This window comes from Spodoptera frugiperda, chromosome 30 (genome assembly GCF_023101765.2).
Source record: "Spodoptera frugiperda isolate SF20-4 chromosome 30, AGI-APGP_CSIRO_Sfru_2.0, whole genome shotgun sequence".
Classification (NCBI taxonomy): Eukaryota; Metazoa; Arthropoda; class Insecta; order Lepidoptera; family Noctuidae; genus Spodoptera; species Spodoptera frugiperda.
This window is the reverse complement of record NC_064241.1, coordinates 11308389-11331231: the sequence shown is the minus strand read 5'-3', so window position 1 is coordinate 11331231 and position 22843 is coordinate 11308389. Positions and strand designations below refer to the sequence as shown.

The window sequence follows — 22843 nt, the reverse complement described above, 5'->3', positions numbered from 1 at the left end:
TTGCTTTTCTTTCTTGTGTATTTTGCTTTGCTGTTCAAAAGGTTCACGTGTCTGTCTGTTCCCGGTGCTGATGTGCTGACATGCTGATGCTTTCGCTGCAGTGGAACGGTCGATACAGGCGGGCACGGTGACATTCGGTTTTAAAGTGTAGTGTGTCTTATTGCACGTTCAAAGCGGCGCGGTTTAAATCCAATCGAGATAGTTTTAAAAAATATGCAGCGCTGTACTTGTCAAAAAACGTTTTAAAATAAGACAAAAGTGAGAAGTTTAAAGTGAGTTAAAACTAAAAAAAAATATTTAATGGAGTAAGGAAGGGGGTGGTGTACCCGTCTCGTGCCTGCGTGTTCCCGGTGCTGATAAGCTGAAATGCTGATGCTGTCGCTGCAGTGGAACGGTCGATGCAGGCGGGCACGGAGACATTGGTTTTTAAAGTAAAGTGTATTTTATAAAAAGCGTCGCGGTTTAAATCAAATCGAAAAAGTTCAAAGAACAGAAAAGTGTACGGCGCTGCACTTGTTAAAAAAACGTAACGCGTAAAACACAAGATCGTTGGATCTGTCGCAGTCATCTGTAAAAGCAGTTTCCCAAAATTCATATTGTTGGGTTTATCCAATTTAAAAAGCACGTTAAAAGTAAGATAAAATTAAAAATAAAATTTAATGTAGTAAGGGGGTGGTGTAGCCGTCACGTGTCTGCCTGTTCCCGGTGCTGATGTGCTGACATGCTGATGCTGTCGCTGCAGTGGAACGGTCGATGCAGGCGGGCACGGTGACATTCGGTTTTAAAGTGTAGTGTCTTTTTTATAATACGACGCGGTTTAAATCAAATCGAAAAAGTTTAAAGAAAAGTGTGCGTAAAATCAGTTTCACAAAATTCACATTGACTTTTGAATAATTGGACGTAATCCAGTTTTAAAAAGTTAACGTTGAAACACAAAGTAAAGGTGTCACGTGTCTGTCTGTTCCCGGTGCTGATGTGCTGACATGCTGATGCTGTCGCTGCAGTGGAACGGTCGATGCAGGCGGGCACGGTGACATCGGGTTTTAAAATGTAGTGTGTCTTATTGCACGTTCTAAAGCGACACGGTTTAAATCCAATCGAAAAAGTTCAAAGTACAGAAAATTGTACGGCGCTGTACTTGTCAAAAAACGTAATGCGTAAAACACAATATCGTCGGATCTGTCCAAAGTATATAAAAATAAAATTTAATGTAGTAAGGGGTGGTGTAGCCGTCACGTGTCTGCCTGTTCCCGGTGCTGATGTGCTGACATGCTGATGCTGTCGCTGCAGTGGAACGGTCGATACAGGCGGGCACGGTGACATTCGGTTTTAAAGTAAAGACAAGCGACGACGCGGTTTAAATCAAATCGAAAAAAAGTTTAAAGAAAAGTGTGCGTAAAATCAGTTTCACAAAATTCACATTGACTTTTGAATAATTGGACGTAATCCAGTTTTAAAAAGTTAACGTTGAAACACAAAGTAAAGGTGTCACGTGTCTGCCTGATCCCGGTGCTGATGTGCTGACATGCTGATGCTGTCGCTGCAGTGGAACGGTCGATACAGGCGGGCACGGTGACATTCGGTTTTAAAGTAAAAAAATATGGTTTAAAAAGTTAAAAGTGTATTACTACTAAACGTCGGAAACAACCGAGCGCTTTATTTTATATGTCCCCTATATTTATGTACCTCGTAAATTCTTTAGGTATCATTGTGTGGGTGTTGTTGATTTCGTTTCTCGTTGGTCTGTTGTTATGGTTCGTCTATATTCCTTGTGTTGTTCGCTCTTTCACTTTGTACTCGCTTTGTGTCCTCTGTTTGATTTTGTCGTTGTGTTTTGCAGTTCTGTGTGTATTGTATCTTTGCGTGTTCTCTTGCTCGGCTGTTAAGGATCGTTATTCGGTTAGGGTTGTGGCGTCTCACGGGTGATGTTTGTTGTAATTCGATCTTTGGGTTCGTAATTAATTATGATTTTTCAGCTCTTTTCTTGTATGACTTTACAGGTATTGTCGTTGCTTGGTCGTTTGTGCTCTCGATGTTGTTTCGTTTCGATGCGTTTTTGGTACTTCTGAATTTGTTTTTAAAGTGTCTGTTTCTGTTTTTTTTTTTTGTCTATATTTATAGTTTACTTGATATATTTATTCATATAATTCGTACTGCTTATTTATTTGCGCTATTGTGTGTTTGCGAAATTTTGCGAGTTGCTTTTCTTTCTTGTGTATTTTGCTTTGCTGTTTGTTGGTGATGACCTTTTCCGGTTGGTTATAGTCCAGGTGTACGTACGTACGGTGGTTGTGGTTATTGTACTGAGTGTACTAACGGGTTTTGTATAGGCGTCAAGAGGTATAGGACTTTTATTTTTAATAATATATACACAAAATTAAATAATTAATACACGAACGGGAAGTGCTAAACTTGACATACAAAAAATTGACGTCGTTGTCGAGCACCGGAAACTACTTTCCTCATCAAAAGATACAGGACATGGTATAGAATGGCATTTGCCCATAGATACCAACATTGAATGTCGGGTTTATCCAAGCAATCCTAATAAAATTAAAAAAAAATCCTTTTTTAAGAAAACTTTGCCCCAGACGCGGAATAGAAACTGAGCGACACACAAACAGTTTTAAAAAAAAAAAGATGTGTAAAATTAATACACGAACAAGTAAAACAATTTTTTGTTTCGTAAGTGGCAATGTAGTTATTACTTTACTTCAATAAAATTGTTGAAGTTGAATCGAATCCGCTACACTCCTGTGGTAGCTGGTTGCCCACCACGCTAACCGTCTAAATCACATTATGTATGGAAAATTAATACACGAACAAGAAACAATTTTTTTTTTCAAATTAAATTGTTAGGTCCACCCAAATGTAATAAGATTTTAACAAATAGATATATTAGCATTGTCATTACAAGTCGCGGGATAGATCTTGAAAACTGTATTTGTTGGAAATCCAACCGAATAGGCGACGCGCGCGTTCAAGCATTACGCGAGCCGCGCCGTCGTATGTGGCCTACGTGACCAGTCGCGTGCACGCACGAAAGCTCGGAGCTCAGAAACGTTATTTAAATTAACGGCTTTAAGGGTTCTCAACCAGAAAACTCAAATTACTTAACAAACATAACAAAATCTCAAAATCCGTGATATTTGTAGTCTCCCATGGAACCCAACAATGAAAAGAAAAGAAAGTTTATGTGTATTTTATTATGAATTGAATATTGTAGTGTATCATAGTTAATTGTGTGAAGAAGAATAAAAATTAATAAAAATATGTATCTGCGCTACCTAAGTCGCGTCTTTCAAAGTGTGTTTCAACGCCCCGATCGCATCAATTGGAGCGTTCACAATGATGTCACACGACGCGTGCACTGAGTGCACGGCGTGTGGCCGCGCAGCGCGCGCTCGCACTGCACGACGAGTATTGTACATTGATATAATAATACGTCTGCGGCGAGGAGCGAGCTACGTGTATTTTTTGTGTTTAAAAAAATTTCATGTGACTTTTGAATAATTGGGCATAATCCAGTTTAAAAAGTTTACGTTGAAACACAAAGTAAAGGTGTCACGTGTCTGCCTGTTCCCGGTGCTGATGTGCTGACATGCTGATGCTGTCGCTGCAGTGGAACGGTCGATGCAGGCGGGCACGGTGACATTAGGTTTCAAAGAAAAGGGTATTTTATTAAAAGCGACGCGGTTTATATCAAATCGAAAAAGTTCAAAAAACAGAAAAGTGTACGGCGCTGTACTTCTCAAAAAACGTAATGCGTAAAACACAAAATCGTTGGATCTGTCGCAGTAGTCTGTAAAAGCAGTTTCCCAAAATTCATATTGTTGGGTTTATCCAATTTAAAAAGCACGTTCAAAGTAAGATAAAATTAAAAATTAAATTTAATGTAGAAGGGGTGGTGTAGCCGTCTCGTGCCTGCGTGTTCCCGGTGCTGATGTGCTGACATGCTGATGCTGTCGCTGCAGTGGAACGGTCGATACAGGCGGGCACGGTGACATTAGGTTTCAAAGTGTATTTTATTTATATATTTGTCAAAAAACGTAACGCGTAAAACACAATATCGTCGGATCTGTCCAAAGTAAATAAAAATAAAATTTAATGTCGTAAGGGGTGGTGTAGCCGTCACGTGTCTGCCTGTTCCCGGTGCTGATGTGCTGACATGCTGATGCTGTCGCTGCAGTGGAACGGTCGATACAGGCGGGCACGGTGACATTAGGTTTCAAAGTGTATTTTATTTATATATTTGTCAAAAAACGTAACGCGTAAAACACAAGATCGTCGGATCTGTCCAAAGTAAATAAAAATAAAATTTAATGTCGTAAGGGGTGGTGTAGCCGTCACGTGTCTGCCTGTTCCCGGTGCTGATGTGCTGACATGCTGATGCTGTCGCTGCAGTGGAACGGTCGATGCAGGCGGGCACGGTGACATTAGGTTTCAAAGTGTATTTTATTTATATATTTGTCAAAAAACGTAACGCGTAAAACACAATATCGTCGGATCTGTCCAAAGTAAATAAAAATAAAATTTAATGTCGTAAGGGGGTGGTGTAGCCGTCACGTGTCTGCCTGTTCCCGGTGCTGATGTGCTGACATGCTGATGCTGTCGCTGCAGTGGAACGGTCGATGCAGGCGGGCACGGTGACATTAGGTTTCAAAGAAAAGGGTATTTTATTTATATATTTGTCAAAAAACGTAATGCGTAAAACACAATATCGTCGGATCTGTCCAAAGTAAATAAAAATAAAATTTAATGTCGTAAGGGGGTGGTGTAGCCGTCACGTGTCTGCCTGTTCCCGGTGCTGATGTGCTGACATGCTGATGCTGTCGCTGCAGTGGAACGGTCGATACAGGCGGGCACGGTGACATTCGGTTTTAAAGTGTGTCTTATTGCACGTTCCAAAGCGACGCGGTTTAAATCAAATCGAAAAAAGTTTAAAGAAAAGTGTGCGTAAAATCAGTTTTACAGAATTCACATTGACTTTTGAATAATTGGACGTAATCCAGTTTTAAAAAGTTAACGTTGAAACACAAAGTAAAGGTGTCACGTGTCTGCCTGATCCCGGTGCTGATGTGCTGACATGCTGATGCTGTCGCTGCAGTGGAACGGTCGATACAGGCGGGCACGGTGACATTCGGTTTTAAAGTAAAAAAAAATATGGTTTAAAAAGTTAAAAGTGTATTACCACTAAACGTCGGAAACAACCGAGCGCTTTATTTTATATATCTCCTATATTTATGTACCTCGTAAATTCTTTAGGTATCATTGTGTGGGTGTTGTTGATTTCGATTCTCGTTGGTCTGTTGTTATGTTTCGTCTATATTCCTTGTGTTGTTCGCTCTTTCACTTTGTTTGCACTCGCTTTGTGTCCTCTGTTTGATTTTGTCGTTGTGTTTTGCAGTTCTTTGTGTATTGTATCTTTGCGTGTTCTCTTGCTCGGCTGTTAAGGATCGTTATTCGGTTAGGGTTGTGGTGTCTCACGGGTGATGTCTGTTGTAATTCGATCTTTGGGTTCGTAATTAATTATGATTTTTCAGCTCTTTTCTGTATGACTTTACAGGTATTGTCGTTGCTTGGTCGTTTGTGCTCTCGATGTTGTTTCGTTTCAATGCGTTTTTGGTACTTCTAAATTTGTTTTTAAAGTGTCTGTTTCTGTTTTTTTTTGTCCATATTTATAGTTTACTTGATATTTATTCATATAATTCGTACTGCTTATTTATTTGCGCTATTGTGTGTTTGCGAAATTTTGCGTGTTGCTTTTCTTTCTTGTGTATTTTGCTTTGCTGTTTGTTGGTGATGGCCTTTTCCGGTTGGTTATAGTCCGATTGTACGTACGTACGGTGGTTGTGGTTATTGTACTGAGTGTACTACGGGTTTTGTATAGGCGTCAAGAGGTATAGGACTTTTATTTTTTAATAATATATACACAAAATTAAATAATTAATACACGAACGGGAAGTGCTAAACTTGACATACAAAAAATTGACATCGCTATGGAGTACTGAGAACTACTTCCCTCATCAAAAGTTACCAGACATGGCACTTGCCAATAGAGACCAATATTGAAATGTCGGGTTTATCCAAGCAATACTAAGAAAATTAAAAAAAAAATTTAAGAAAACTTTGCCCCAGACGCGGAACAGAAACTGAGCGACACACAAACAGTTTTAAAAAAAAAGATGTGTAAAATTAATACACGAACAAGTAAAACAATTTTTTGTTTCGTAAGTGGCAATGTAGTTATTACTTTACTTCAATAAAATTGTTGAAGTTGAATCGAATCCGCTACACTCCTGTGGTAGCTGGTTGCCCACCACGCTAACCGTCTAAATCACATTATGTATGGAAAATTAATACACGAACAAGAAACAATTTTTTTTTTCAAATTAAATTGTTGGGTCCACCCAAATGTAATAAGATTTTAACAAATAGATATATTAGCATTGTCATTACAAGTCGCGGGATAGATCTTGAAAACTGTATTTGTTGGAAATCCAACCGAATAGGCGACGCGCGCGTTCAAGCATTACGCGAGCCGCGTCGTCGTATGTGGCCTACGTGACCAGTCGCGTGCACGCACGAAAGCTCGGAGCTCAGAAACGTTATTTAAATTAACGGCTTTAAGGGTTCTCAACCAGAAAACTCAAATTACTTAACAAACATAACAAAATCTCAAAATCCGTGATATTTGTAGTCTCCCATGGAACCCAACAATGAAAAGAAAAGAAAGTTTATGTGTATTTTATTATGAATTGAATATTGTAGTGTATCATAGTTAATTGTGTGAAGAAGAATAAAAATTAATAAAAATATGTATCTGCGCTACCTAAGTCGCGTCTTTCAAAGTGTGTTTCAACGCCCCGATCGCATCAATTGGAGCGTTCACAATGATGTCACACGACGCGTGCACTGAGTGCACGGCGTGTGGCCGCGCAGCGCGCGCTCGCACTGCACGACGAGTATTGTACATTGATATAATAATACGTCTGCGGCGAGGAGCGAGCTACGTGTATTTTTTGAGTTTCAAAAAATTTCATGTGACTTTTGAATAATTGGGCATAATCCAGTTTAAAAAAGTTTACGTTAAAACACGAAGTAAAGTAAAGGTGTCACGTGACTCTGCCTGATCCCGGTGCTGATGTGCTGACATGCTGATGCTGTCGCTGCAGTGGAACGGTCGATACAGGCGGGCACGGTGACATTCGGTTTTAAAGTAAAGTGTTTTATTTATATTTGTCAAAAAACGTAATGCGTAAAACATAATATCGTCGGATCTGTCCAAAGTAAATAAAAATAAAATTTAATGTCGTAAGGGGGTGGTGTAGCCGTCACGTGTCTGCCTGTTCCCGGTGCTGATGTGCTGACATGCTGATGCTGTCGCTGCAGTGGAACGGTCGATACAGGCGCACGGTGACATTAGGTTTCAAAATTTTATTTATATACTAGCTTTTGCCCGCGACTTCGTTCGCATGGAATAGTGACTTCCGAAAATTTTTGGTTTTAACCACATAGTTCCCGATCTCGCGGGATCTCTTCAAAAATTAGATGTGGAAGATATTCCAGGGAACTCTTCAAAAATCAACATAATGAGCTCTGCGTTTGAATTTAATAGATGTATAGTCACTTAGGGCATTGAAAAAATAAACGGATAAAACGGACTTAAACTAACTTAAAACTAAAGAAAGCTACGAATTACGAATTTATAACAATTAAAAAAGAAACTATATTACAACCTATCCTCTATGCTATAATAACCAAGCTTAAACTAAATAATAAAAGAAACGACTTAAATCTAATCTAATTAATTTATAAATTAGACTTACAATTTTATTAAAAAAACTAACTACAGTAACTACTAATAATCGATATCAAACTAAACCTACGTTAAATAGTTTAACCAAAAAACCAGGAAAACCCAACAAATAAACTTATTAATTGACAAATACAACGAAACCAATTTAGAATATACGAAACAGCAGGACCACTACAGACAAATAATCATACGACTGATAATACACTTTTTCTACGATAGTACCGAAGCGCTCGGCCGATACCCAACCAAATGAATGTAACGAAACCATAGCGCGATCTATTTCGATGGAACGAGGATAAAGACAACTTGGATTATTTATTTATGAGTACATAAATAAATAAATATTTATTTATGCGACGTTTAAATAAATAATCCAAGTAGTTCGGGCATTTTCTTTGTACTAAAAGTTTAATTATATTGATATTATTTTTTTCATACCTTTTTACTATTTATTTACTTTTTTTCGATGAATTAAAACAATAACATGAACCGAAGTCGTGTAACGATCGACAGTTATTTATAAATAATTTATTTCTTATTTTTATTTTTTGATTTTTGAAATAAAAATATATCTATGTCCTTTCTAAGGTTCTAAACTATATCTGTACCAAATTTCAACCAAATCCGTCAAATAGTTGCGGAGATTAATGGTATAAGCATAGAATGTTCGACGTGATTCTTTAATTTGACATAACTTTTTTATTTATGAACCGATTGACATGAAACAAACACTAAATGTAAATTTAAGCATCCCACAATATATTCGTGAAAACCGCATCCAACTCGGATCAGCCGCTTCTGAGATTAGCGCGCACAGACGAACAGACAAACAGACAAACAGACAAACAGACAAACAGACAAAAAAAAAGTTAATTACATTTTTGGGTTCGACATCGACATAACAATAACCCCTGCTATTTTTTTTATTTTTATTTTCAATGTACAGACAGCACTTTTCTACGATTTTATTATATGTATAGATTTGTCAAAAAACGTAACGCGTAAAACACAATATCGTCGGATCTGTCCAAAGTAAATAAAAATAAAATTTAATGTCGTAAGGGGGTGGTGTAGCCGTCACGTGTCTGCCTGTTCCCGGTGCTGATGTGCTGACATGCTGATGCTGTCGCTGCAGTGGAACGGTCGATACAGGCGGGCACGGTGACATTAGGTTTCAAAGTGTATTTTATTTATATATTTGTCAAAAAACGTAACGCGTAAAACACAATATCGTCGGATCTGTCCAAAGTAAATAAAAATAAAATTTAATGTCGTAAGGGGGTGGTGTAGCCGTCTCGTGCCTGCCTGTTCCCGGTGCTGATGTGCTGACATGCTGATGCTGTCGCTGCAGTGGAACGGTCGATACAGGCGGGCACGGTGACATTAGGTTTCAAAGTGTATTTTATTTATATATTTGTCAAAAAACGTAACGCGTAAAACACAAGATCGTTGGATCTGTCCAAAGTTAACAAAAATAAAATTTAATGTCGTAAGGGGGTGGTGTAGCCGTCACGTGTCTGCCTGTTCCCGGTGCTGATGTGCTGACATGCTGATGCTGTCGCTGCAGTGGAACGGTCGATACAGGCGGGCACGGTGACATCGGGTTTTAAAATGTAGTGTGTCTTATTGCACGTTCTAAAGCGACGCGGTTTAAATCCAATCGAAAAAGTTTAAAGAAAAGTGTGCGTAAAATCAGTTTCACAAAATTCACATTGACTTTTGAATAATTGGACGTAATCCAGTTTTAAAAAGTTAACGTTGAAACACAAAGTAAAGGTGTCACGTGTCTGCCTGATCCCGGTGCTGATGTGCTGACATGCTGATGCTGTCGCTGCAGTGGAACGGTCGATGCAGGCGGGCACGGTGACATTAGGTTTCAAAGTAAAGGGTATTTTATTTATATATTTGTCAAAAAACGTAATGCGTAAAACACAATATCGTCGGATCTGTCCAAAGTTAACAAAAATAAAATTTAATGTAGTAAGGGGTGGTGTAGCCGTCACGTGTCTGCCTGTTCCCGGTGCTGATGTGCTGACATGCTGATGCTGTCGCTGCAGTGGAACGGTCGATACAGGCGGGCACGGTGACATTGGGTTTTAAAGTGTAGTGTGTTTTATTTAAAGCGGGCGCGGTTTAAATCCAATCGAGAAAGTTCAAAGTAAAGAAAAGTGTGCGGCGCTGTACTTGTCAAAAAACGTAACGGGTAAAAACAAGATCGTTGGGTTTATCCAAAGTTAATAAAAATAAAATTGAAGTGTTTTAAAATTTCTTATGGTTTAAAAAGTTAAAAGTGTATTACTACTAAACGTCGGAAACAACCGAGCGCTTTATTTTATATATCCCCTATATTTATGTATCTCGTAAATTCTTTAGGTATCATTGTGTTGTTGATTTCGATTCTCGTTGGTCTGTTGTTACTTTCGTCTATATTCCTTGTGTTGTTCGCTCTTTCACTTTGTACTCGCTTTGTGTCCTCTGTTTGATTATGTCGTTGTGTTTTGCAGTTCGTTTGTGTATGGTATCTTTGCGTGTTCTCTTGCTCGGCTGTTAAGGATCGTTATTCGGTTTCGGTTGTGGTGTCTCACGGGTGATGTTTGTTGTAATTCGATCTTTGGGTTCGTAATTAATTATGATTTTTCAGCTCTTTTCTGTATGACTTTACAGGTATTGTCGTTGCTTGGTCGTTTGTGCTCTCGATGTTGTTTCGTTTCAATGCGTTTTTGGTACTTCCGAATTTGTTTTTAAACTGTCTGTTTCTGTTTTTTTGTCATTGTTTATAGTTAACTTGATATTTATTCATATAATTTGTACTGCTTATTTATTTGCGCTATTGTGTGTTTGCGAAATTTTGCGTGTTGCTTTTCTTTCTTGTAAATTTTGCTTTGCTGTTCAAAAGGTGTCACGTGTCTGCCTGTTCCTGGTGCTGATGTGCTGACATGCTGATGCTGTCGCTGCAGTGGAACGGTCGATACAGGCGGGCACGGTGACATCGGGTTTTAAAGTAAAGTGTATTTTATTAAAAGCGACGCGGTTTAAATCAAATCGAAAAAGTTCAAAGAACAGAAAAGTGTACGGCGCTGCACTTGTTAAAAAAACGTAACGCGTAAAACACAAGATCGTTGGATCTGTCGCAGTCATCTGTAAAATCAGTTTCCCAAAATTCAAATTGTCGGGTTTATCCAATTTAAAAAACCAATTAAAAGTGAGACAAAACTAAAAATAAAATTTAATGTCGTAAGGGGGTGGTGTAGCCGTCACGTGTCTGCCTGTTCCCGGTGCTGATGTGCTGACATGCTGATGCTGTCGCTGCAGTGGAACGGTCGATGCAGGCGGGCACGGTGACATTAGGTTTCAAAGTGTATTTTATTTATATATTTGTCAAAAGACGTAATGCGTAAAACACAATATCGTCGGATCTGTCCAAAGTAAATAAAAATAAAATTTAATGTAGTAAGGGGGTGGTGTAGCCGTCTCGTGTCTGCCTGTTCCCGGTGCTGATGTGCTGACATGCTGATGCTGTCGCTGCAGTGGAACGGTCGATACAGGCGGGCACGGTGACATTCGGTTTTAAAGTACAGAAAAGTGTACGGCGCTGCACTTGTTAAAAAAAAGTGACGCGTAAAGCACAAGATCGTTAAACCTGTCGCAGTAGTCTGTAAAAGCAGTTTCCCAAAATTCATATTGTTGGGTTTATCCAATTTAAAAAGCACGTTAAAAGTAAGATAAAATTAAAAATTAAAGGACATGGCTAAACCAAAGTATGGACGTCGTAACCCGTACAAATAAATATTGTATAAATATGGTACCTAGCAATAAATAAAGCCGCATAATTAAAGATTGATATTTTGTAGTTAAGAAGGTCCAGAAACTTGGCATATCTGCGCAATCCTGAAAATAAAGTAGCGCTCCTACGTCAAACAACGTTACAAAAACTTCAAAATATAACATTGCTCTGAACTTTTCCCAAGGCGTTTTGAGGTGCCTGAGCCGAAAGTTATTTATATATGAGGTAGATAGGTAAACAATTCTGCATATACTAGATAATGAACACAAAGTAACCAAGGACAGACACAAAATATATAGTAAGATTGTGCAATCTTATACAAAATATATATTTTGTGTCGATCAAAACATTTACAATTATTTGGTTTCAGAAAAAAGTCATTATATTACCGTTATTAAAAATTGATGTTCGTTTAATTATTTCGATTTGATTTTCGGGGAAACTAATGTCCTAATAATAGCTTGCAGTAACCAGTAACCACAACAGAAAAAAATCAATTATGAAACTTATTTTTTGTTAATTTTTGTTCACCAAGTTATAAGAATTAGTTAAACACAAAATAATTCATAAGTGAATATTTAAATGATACGGGTTAGCGTGAAATTCGTATTCTTGTTATTATGCCTGGGTCAGTCATTTAGCCATCTCCTTTAATGTCGTAAGGGGTGGTGTAGCCGTCACGTGTCTGCCTGTTCCCGGTGCTGATGTGCTGACATGCTGATGCTGTCGCTGCAGTGGAACGGTCGATACAGGCGGGCACGGTGACATCGGGTTTTAAAATGTAGTGTGTCTTATTGCACAAATATTGATTTTAACAAATAGATATATTAGCATTGTCATTACAAGTCGCGGGATAGATCTTGAAAACTGTATTTGTTGGAAATCCAACCGAATAGGCGACGCGCGCGTTCAAGCACTACGCGAGCCGCGTCGTCGTATGTGGCCTACGTGACCAGTCGCGTGCACGCACGAAAGCTCGGAGCTCAGAAACGTTATTTAAATTAACGGCTTTAAGGGTTCTCAACCAGAAAACTCAAATTACTTAACCAACATAACAAAATCTCAAAATCCGTGATATTTGTAGTCTCCCATGGAACCCAACAATGAAAAGAAAAGAAAGTTTATGTGTATTTTATTATGAATTGAATATTGTAGTGTATCATAGTTAATTGTGTGAAGAAGAATAAAAATTAATAAAAATATGTATCTGCGCTACCTAAGTCGCGTCTTTCAAAGTGTGTTTCAACGCCCCGATCGCATCAATTGGAGCGTTCACAATGATGTCACACGACGCGTGCACTGAGTGCACGGCGTGTGGCCGCGCAGCGCGCGCTCGCACTGCACGACGAGTATTGTACATTGATATAATAATACGTCTGCGGCGAGGAGCGAGCTACGTGTATTTTTTGTGTTTAAAAAAATTTCATGTGACTTTTGAATAATTGGGCATAATCCAGTTTAAAAAAGTTTACGTTGAAACACGAAGTAAAGTAAAGGTGTCACGTGACTCTGCCTGTTCCCGGTGCTGATGTGCTGACATGCTGATGCTGTCGCTGCAGTGGAACGGTCGATGCAGGCGGGCACGGTGACATTAGGTTTCAAAGAAAAGGGTATTTTATTAAAAGCGACGCGGTTTATATCAAATCGAAAAAGTTCAAAAAACAGAAAAGTGTACAGCGCTGTACTTCTCAAAAAACGTAATGCGTAAAACACAAAATCGTTGGATCTGTCGCAGTAGTCTGTAAAAGCAGTTTCCCAAAATTCATATTGTTGGGTTTATCCAATTTAAAAAGCACGTTCAAAGTAAGATAAAATTAAAAATTAAATTTAATGTCGTAAGGGGTGGTGTAGCCGTCACGTGTCTGCCTGTTCCCGGTGCTGATGTGCTGACATGCTGATGCTGTCGCTGCAGTGGAACGGTCGATACAGGCGGGCACGGTGACATCGGGTTTTAAAATGTAGTGTGTCTTATTGCACGTTCTAAAGCGACGCGGTTTAAATCCAATCGAAAAAGTTCAAAGTGTAGAAATTTGTACGGCGCTGTACTTGTCAAAAAACGTAACGCGTAAAACACAAGATCGTTGGATCTGTCCAAAGTTAAGAAAAATAAAATTTAATGTAGTAAGGGGGTGGTGTAGCCGTCTCGTGCCTGCCTGTTCCCGGTGCTGATGTGCTGACATGCTGATGCTGTCGCTGCAGTGGAACGGTCGATGCAGGCGGGCACGGTGACATTAGGTTTCAAAGTGTATTTTATTTATATATTTGTCAAAAAACGTAACGCGTAAAACACAAGATCGTTGGATCTGTCGCAGTCATCTGTAAAAGCAGTTTCCCAAAATTCATATTGTTGGGTTTATCCAATTTAAAAAGAATGTTTCAAAGATAAAATTAAATTTAAAATTTAATGTAGTAAGGGGGTGGTGTAGCCGTCACGTGTCTGCCTGTTCCCGGTGCTGATGTGCTGACATGCCGATGCTGTCGCTGCAGTGGAACGGTCGATACAGGCGGGCACGGTGACATTCGGTTTTAAAGTTTAGTGTCTTTTTTATAATACGACGCGGTTTAAATCAAATCGAAAAAGTTTAAAGAAAAGTGTGCGTAAAATCAGTTTCACAAAATTCACATTGACTTTTGAATAATTGGACGTAATCCAGTTTTAAAAAGTTAACGTTGAAACACAAAGTAAAGGTGTCACGTGTCTGTCTGTTCCCGGTGCTGATGTGCTGACATGCTGATGCTGTCGCTGCAGTGGAACGGTCGATACAGGCGGGCACGGTGACATTCGGTTTTAAAGTGTGTCTTATTGCACGTTCCAAAGCGACGCGGTTTAAATCAAATCGAAAAAAAGTTTAAAGAAAAGTGTGCGTAAAATCAGTTTTACAGAATTCACATTGACTTTTGAATAATTGGACGTAATCCAGTTTTAAAAAGTTAACGTTGTAACACAAAGTAAAGGTGTCACGTGTCTGCCTGATCCCGGTGCTGATGTGCTGACATGCTGATGCTGTCGCTGCAGTGGAACGGTCGATACAGGCGGGCACGGTGACATTCGGTTTTAAAGTAAAAAAAAATATGGTTTAAAAAGTTAAAAGTGTATTACTACTAAACGTCGGAAACAACCGAGCGCTTTATTTTATATGTCCCCTATATTTATGTACCTCGTAAATTCTTTAGGTATCATTGTGTGGGTGTTGTTGATTTCGTTTCTCGTTGGTCTGTTGTTATGGTTCGTCTATATTCCTTGTGTTCTTCGCTCTTTCACTTTGTTTGTACTCGTTTTGTGTCCTCAGTTTGATTTTGTCGTTGTGTTTTGCAGTTCTTTGTGTATTGTATCTTTGCGTGTTCTCTTGCTCGGCTGTTAAGGATCGTTATTCGGTTAGGGTTGTGGTGTCTCACGGATGAGGTTTGTTGTAATTCGATCTTTGGGTTCGTAATTAATTATGATTTTTCAGCTCTTTTCTGTATGACTTTACAGGTATTGTCGTTGCTTGGTCGTTTGTGCTCTCGATGTTGTTTCGTTTCAATGCGTTTTTGGTACTTCCGAATTTGTTTTTAAACTGTCTGTTTCTGTTTTTTTGTCCATATTTATAGTTTACTTGATATATTTATTCATATAATTCGTACTGCTTATTTATTTGCGCTATTGTGTGTTTGCGAATTTTTGCGTGTTGCTTTTCTTTCTTGTGTATTTTGCTTTGCTGTTTGTTGGTGATGGCCTTTTCCGGTTGGTTATAGTCCGATTGTACGTACGTACGGTGGTTGTGGTTATTGTACTGAGTGTACTACGGGTTTTGTATAGGCGTCAAGAGGTATAGGACTTTTATTTTTTAATAATATATACACAAAATTAATAATTAATACACGAACGGGAAGTGCTAAACTTGACATACAAAAAATTGACGTCGTTATCGAGCACCGGAAACAACTTTCCTCATCAAAAGATACAGGACATGGTATAGAATGGCATTTGCCCATAGAGACCAACATTGATATGTCGGGTTTATCCAAGTAATCCTAATAAAATAATCCTAAGAAAACTTTGCCCCAGACGCGGAACAGAAACCGAGCGACACACAGTTTTAAAAAAAAAAGATGTGTAAAATTAATACACGAACAAGTAAAACAATTTTTTGTTTCGTAAGTGGCAATGTAGTTATTACTTTACTTCAATAAAATTGTTGAAGTTGAATCGAATCCGCTACACTCCTGTGGTAGCTGGTTGCCCACCACGCTAACCGTCTAAATCACATTATGTATGGAAAATTAATACACGAACAAGAAACAATTTTTTTTTCAAATTAAATTGTTGGGTCCACCCAAATGTAATAAGATTTTAACAAATAGATATATTAGCATTGTCATTACAAGTCGCGGGATAGATCTTGAAAACTGTATTTGTTGGAAATCCAACCGAATAGGCGACGCGCGCGTTCAAGCACTACGCGAGCCGCGTCGTCGTATGTGGCCTACGTGACCAGTCGCGTGCACGCACGAAAGCTCGGAGCTCAGAAACGTTATTTAAATTAACGGCTTTAAGGGTTCTCAACCAGAAAACTCAAATTACTTAACCAACATAACAAAATCTCAAAATCCGTGATATTTGTAGTCTCCCATGGAACCCAACAATGAAAAGAAAAGAAAGTTTATGTGTATTTTATTATGAATTGAATATTGTAGTGTATCATAGTTAATTGTGTGAAGAAGAATAAAAATTAATAAAAATATGTATCTGCGCTACCTAAGTCGCGTCTTTCAAAGTGTGTTTCAACGCCCCGATCGCATCAATTGGAGCGTTCACAATGATGTCACACGACGCGTGCACTGAGTGCACGGCGTGTGGCCGCGCAGCGCGCGCTCGCACTGCACGACGAGTATTGTACATTGATATAATAATACGTCTGCGGCGAGGAGCGAGCTACGTGTATTTTTTGTGTTTAAAAAAATTTCATGTGACTTTTGAATAATTGGGCATAATCCAGTTTAAAAAAGTTTACGTTGAAACACGAAGTAAAGTAAAGGTGTCACGTGACTCTGCCTGTTCCCGGTGCTGATGTGCTGACATGCTGATGCTGTCGCTGCAGTGGAACGGTCGATGCAGGCGGGCACGGTGACATTAGGTTTCAAAGAAAAGGGTATTTTATTAAAAGCGACGCGGTTTATATCAAATCGAAAAAGTTCAAAAAACAGAAAAGTGTACAGCGCTGTACTTCTCAAAAAACGTAATGCGTAAAACACAAAATCGTTGGATCTGTCGCAGTAGTCTGTAAAAGCAGTTTCCCAAAATTCATATTGTTGGGTTTATCCAATTTAAAAAGCACGTTAAAAGTAAGATAAAATTAAAAATTAAATTTAATGTCGTAAGGGGGTGGTGTAGCCGTCACGTGTCTGCCTGTTCCCGGTGCTGATGTGCTGACATGCTGATGCTGTCGCTGCAGTGGAACGGTCGATACAGGCGGGCACGGTGACATAAGGTTTTAAAGTGTAGTGTGTCTTATTGCACGTTCTAAAGCGACGCGGTTTAAATCCAATCGAAAAAGTTCAAAGTGTAGAAATTTGTACGGCGCTGTACTTGTCACAAAACGTAACGCGTAAAACACAAGATCGTTGGATCTGTCCAAAGTTAACAAAAATAAAATTTAATGTAGTAAGGGGTGGTGTAGCCGTCTCGTGCCTGCCTGTTCCCGGTGCTGATGTGCTGACATGCTGATGCTGTCGCTGCAGTGGAACGGTCGATGCAGGCGGGCACGGTGACATTAGGTTTCAAAGTGTATTTTATTTATATATTTGTCAAAAAACGTAACGCGTAAAACACAAGATCGTTGGATCTGTCGCAGTCATCTGTAAAAGCAGTTTCCCAAAATTCATATTGTTGGGTTTATCCAATTTAAAAAGAATGTTTCAAGTGAGATAAAATTAAATTTAAAATTTAATGTAGTAAGGGGTGGTGTAGCCGTCACGTGTCTGCCTGTTCCCGGTGCTGATGTGCTGACATGCTGATGCTGTCGCTGCAGTGGAACGGTCGATACAGGCGGGCACGGTGACATTCGGTTTTAAAGTGTAGTGTCTTTTTTATAATACGACGCGGTTTAAATCAAATCGAAAAAGTTTAAAGAAAAGTGTGCGTAAAATCAGTTTCACAAAATTCACATTGACTTTTGAATAATTGGACGTAATCCAGTTTTAAAAAGTTAACGTTGAAACACAAAGTAAAGGTGTCACGTGTCTGCCTGTTCCCGGTGCTGATGTGCTGACATGCTGATGCTGTCGCTGCAGTGGAACGGTCGATACAGGCGGGCACGGTGACATTCGGTTTTAAAGTGTGTCTTATTGCACGTTCCAAAGCGACGCGGTTTAAATCAAATCGAAAAAAGTTTAAAGAAAAGTGTGCGTAAAATCAGTTTTACAGAATTCACATTGACTTTTGAATAATTGGCCGTAATCCAGTTTTAAAAAGTTAACGTTGAAACACAAAGTAAAGGTGTCACGTGTCTGCCTGATCCCGGTGCTGATGTGCTGACATGCTGATGCTGTCGCTGCAGTGGAACGGTCGATACAGGCGGGCACGGTGACATTCGGTTTTAAAGTAAAAAAAATATGGTTTAAAAAGTTAAAAGTGTATTACTACTAAACGTCGGAAACAACCGAGCGCTTTATTTTATATGTCCCCTATATTTATGTACCTCGTAAATTCTTTAGGTATCATTGTGTGGGTGTTGTTGATTTCGTTTCTCGTTGGTCTGTTGTTATGGTTCGTCTATATTCCTTGTGTTGTTCGCTCTTTCACTTTGTACTCGCTTTGTGTCCTCTGTTTGATTTTGTCGTTGTGTTTTGCAGTTCGTTTGTGTATGGTATCTTTGCGTGTTCTCTTGCTCGGCTGTTAAGGATCGTTATTCGGTTAGGGTTGTGGCGTCTCACGGGTGATGTTTGTTGTAATTCGATCTTTGGGTTCGTAATTAATTATGATTTTTCAGCTCTTTTCTTGTATGACTTTACAGGTATTGTCGTTGCTTGGTCGTTTGTGCTCTCGATGTTGTTTCGTTTCGATGCGTTTTTGGTACTTCTAAATTTGTTTTTAAAGTGTCTGTTTCTGTTTTTTTTTGTCCATATTTATAGTTTACTCGATATTTATTCATATAATTCGTACTGCTTATTTATTTGCGCTATTGTGTGTTTGCGAATTTTTGCGTGTTGCTTTTCTTCTTGTGTATTTTGCTTTGCTGTTTGTTGGTGATGGCCTTTTCCGGTTGGTTATAGTCCGATTGTACGTACGTACGGTGGTTGTGGTTATTGTACTGAGTGTACTACGGGTTTTGTATAGGCGTCAAGAGGTATAGGACTTTTATTTTTTAATAATATATACACAAAATTAATAATTAATACACGAACGGGAAGTGCTAAACTTGACATATAAAAAATTGACGTCGTTATCGAGCACCGGAAACTACTTTCCTCATCAAAAGATACAGGACATGGTATAGAATGGCATTTGCCCATAGATACCAACATTGATATGTCGGGTTTATCCAAGTAATCCTAATAAAATAATCCTAAGAAAACTTTGCCCCAGACGCGGAACAGAAACCGAGCGACACACAGTTTTAAAAAAAAAGATGTGTAAAATTAATACACGAACAAGTAAAACAATTTTTTGTTTCGTAAGTGGCAATGTAGTTATTACTTTACTTCAATAAAATTGTTGAAGTTGAATCGAATCCGCTACACTCCTGTGGTAGCTGGTTGCCCACCACGCTAACCGTCTAAATCACATTATGTATGAAAAATTAATACACGAACAAGAAACAATTTTTTTTTTTCAAATTAAATTGTTGGGTCCACCCAAATGTAATAAGATTTTAACAAATAGATATATTAGCATTGTCATTACAAGTCGCGGGATAGATCTTGAAAACTGTATTTGTTGGAAATCCAACCGAATAGGCGACGCGCGCGTTCAAGCACTACGCGAGCCGCGTCGTCGTATGTGGCCTACGTGACCAGTCGCGTGCACGCACGAAAGCTCGGAGCTCAGAAACGTTATTTAAATTAACGGCTTTAAGGGTTCTCAACCAGAAAACTCAAATTACTTAACAAACATAACAAAATCTCAAAATCCGTGATATTTGTAGTCTCCCATGGAACCCAACAATGAAAAGAAAAGAAAGTTTATGTGTATTTTATTATGAATTGAATATTGTAGTGTATCATAGTTAATTGTGTGAAGAAGAATAAAAATTAATAAAAATATGTATCTGCGCTACCTAAGTCGCGTCTTTCAAAGTGTGTTTCAACGCCCCGATCGCATCAATTGGAGCGTTCACAATGATGTCACACGACGCGTGCACTGAGTGCACGGCGTGTGGCCGCGCAGCGCGCGCTCGCACTGCACGACGAGTATTGTACATTGATATAATAATACGTCTGCGGCGAGGAGCGAGCTACGTGTATTTTTTGTGTTTAAAAAAATTTCATGTGACTTTTGAATAATTGGGCATAATCCAGTTTAAAAAAGTTTACGTTGAAACACGAAGTAAAGTAAAGGTGTCACGTGACTCTGCCTGTTCCCGGTGCTGATGTGCTGACATGCTGATGCTGTCGCTGCAGTGGAACGGTCGATGCAGGCGGGCACGGTGACATTAGGTTTCAAAGAAAAGGGTATTTTATTAAAAGCGACGCGGTTTATATCAAATCGAAAAAGTTCAAAAAACAGAAAAGTGTACAGCGCTGTACTTCTCAAAAAACGTAATGCGTAAAACACAAAATCGTTGGATCTGTCGCAGTAGTCTGTAAAAGCAGTTTCCCAAAATTCATATTGTTGGGTTTATCCAATTTAAAAAGCACGTTCAAAGTAAGATAAAATTAAAAATTAAATTTAATGTAGCAAGGGGGTGGTGTAGCCGTCTCGTGCCTGCGTGTTCCCGGTGCTGATGTGCTGACATGCTGATGCTGTCGCTGCAGTGGAACGGTCGATGCAGGCGGGCACGGTGACATTAGGTTTCAAAGTGTATTTTATTTATATATTTGTCAAAAAACGTAACGCGTAAAACACAAGATCGTTGGATCTGTCCAAAGTTAAGAAAAATAAAATTTAATGTAGTAAGGGGGTGGTGTAGCCGTCTCGTGCCTGCCTGTTCCCGGTGCTGATGTGCTGACATGCTGATGCTGTCGCTGCAGTGGAACGGTCGATGCAGGCGGGCACGGTGACATTAGGTTTCAAAGAAAAGGGTATTTTATTTATATATTTGTCAAAAAACGTAATGCGTAAAACACAATATCGTCGGATCTGTCCAAAGTAAATAAAAATAAAATTTAATGTAGTAAGGGGGTGGTGTAGCCGTCTCGTGCCTGCCTGTTCCCGGTGCTGATGTGCTGACATGCTGATGCTGTCGCTGCAGTGGAACGGTCGATGCAGGCGGGCACGGTGACATTAGGTTTCAAAGTGTATTTTATTTATATACTAGCTTTTGCCCGCGACTTCGTTCGCGTGGAATAGTGACTTCCGGCAAATTTTTGGTTTTAACCACATAGTTCCCGATCTCGCGGGATCTCTTCAAAAATGAGATGTGGAAGATATTCCAGGGAACTCTTCAAAAATCAACATAATGAGCTCTGCGTTTGAATTTAATAGATGTATACTCACTTAGGGCATTGAAAAAATAGTTTAAAAACGGACTTAAACTAACTTAAAACTAAAGAAAGCTACGAATTACGAATTTATAACAATTAAAAAAGAAACTATATTACAACCTATCCTCTATGCTATAATAACCAAGCTTAAACTAAATAATTTAAAAGAAACGACTTAAATCTAATCTAATTAATTTATAAATTAGACTTACAATTTTATTAAAAAAACTAACTACAGTAACTACTAATAATCGATATCAAACTAAACCTACGTTAAATAGTTTAACCAAAAAACCAGGAAAACCCAACAAATAAACTTATTAATTGACAAATACAACGAAACCAATTTAGAATATACGAAACAGCAGGACCACTACAGACAAATAATCATACGACTGATAATACACTTTTTCTACGATAGTACCGAAGCGCTCGGCCGATACCCAACCAAATGAATGTAACGAAACCATAGCGCGATCTATTTCGATCCCAACGCCATCTATCGAGGATAAAGACAACTTGGATTATTTATTTATACTCCGTTCGGGCATTTTCTTTGTACTAAAAGTTTAATTATATTGATATTATTTTTTTCATACCTTTTTACTATTTATTTACTTTTTTCGATGAATTAAAACAATAACATGAACCGAAGTCGTGTAACGATCGACATAGAATTATCTATACTCCGTTAGAGCATTTTCTTTGTACTAAATGTTTTATTATATTGATATTATTTTTTTCATACCTTTTTACTATTTATTTACTTTTTTTCGATGAATTAAAACAATAACATGAACCGAAGTCGTGTAACGATCGACATAGAATTATTTATAAATAATTTATTTCTTATTTTTATTTTTTGATTTTTGAAATAAAAATATATCTATGTCCTTTCTAAGGTTCTAAACTATATCTGTACCAAATTTCAACCAAATCCGTCAAATAGTTGCGGAGATTAATGGTATAAGCATAGAATGTTCGACGTGATTCTTTAATTTGACATAACTTTTTTATTTATGAACCGATTGACATGAAACAAACACTAAATGTAAATTTAAGCATCCCACAATATATTCGTGAAAACCGCATCCAACTCGGATCAGCCGTTTCTGAGATTAGCGCGCACAGACGAACAGACAAACAGACGAACAGACAAACAGACGAACAGACAAACAGACAAACAGACAAACAGACAAAAAAAAAGTTAATTACATTTTTGGGTTCGACATCGACATAACAATAACCCCTGCTATTTTTTTTATTTTTATTTTCAATGTACAGACAGCACTTTTCTACGATTTTATTATATGTATAGATTTGTCAAAAAACGTAACGCGTAAAACACAAGATCGTTGAATCTGTCCAAAGTTAACAAAAATAAAATTTAATGGAGTAAGGGGGTGGTGTAGCCGTCACGTGTCTGCCTGTTCCCGGTGCTGATGTGCTGACATGCTGATGCTGTCGCTGCAGTGGAACGGTCGATACAGGCGGGCACGGTGACATCGGGTTTTAAAATGTAGTGTGTCTTATTGCACGTTCTAAAGCGACGCGGTTTAAATCCAATCGAAAAAGTTCAAAGTGTAGAAATTTGTACGGCGCTGTACTTGTCACAA

General features: G+C 38.6%; 2 long non-coding RNA genes across 2 annotated transcripts; both read left to right on the top strand.

Annotated features, from left to right (window-relative positions):
• The first annotated feature begins 347 nt into the window (after window positions 1-347).
• On the top strand, window positions 348-20737 carry LOC126912785 (uncharacterized). The gene is made up of 6 exons (XR_007707433.1): window positions 348-943; window positions 3562-4225; window positions 4441-4656; window positions 8991-9595; window positions 10716-11167; window positions 20595-20737. It is a non-coding gene; the product is annotated as an uncharacterized LOC126912785 (long non-coding RNA).
• LOC126912789 (uncharacterized) lies at window positions 17445-18976 on the top strand. The gene is made up of 2 exons (XR_007707437.1): window positions 17445-17815; window positions 18082-18976. It is a non-coding gene; the product is annotated as an uncharacterized LOC126912789 (long non-coding RNA).
• Window positions 20738-22843: the final 2106 nt, after the last annotated feature.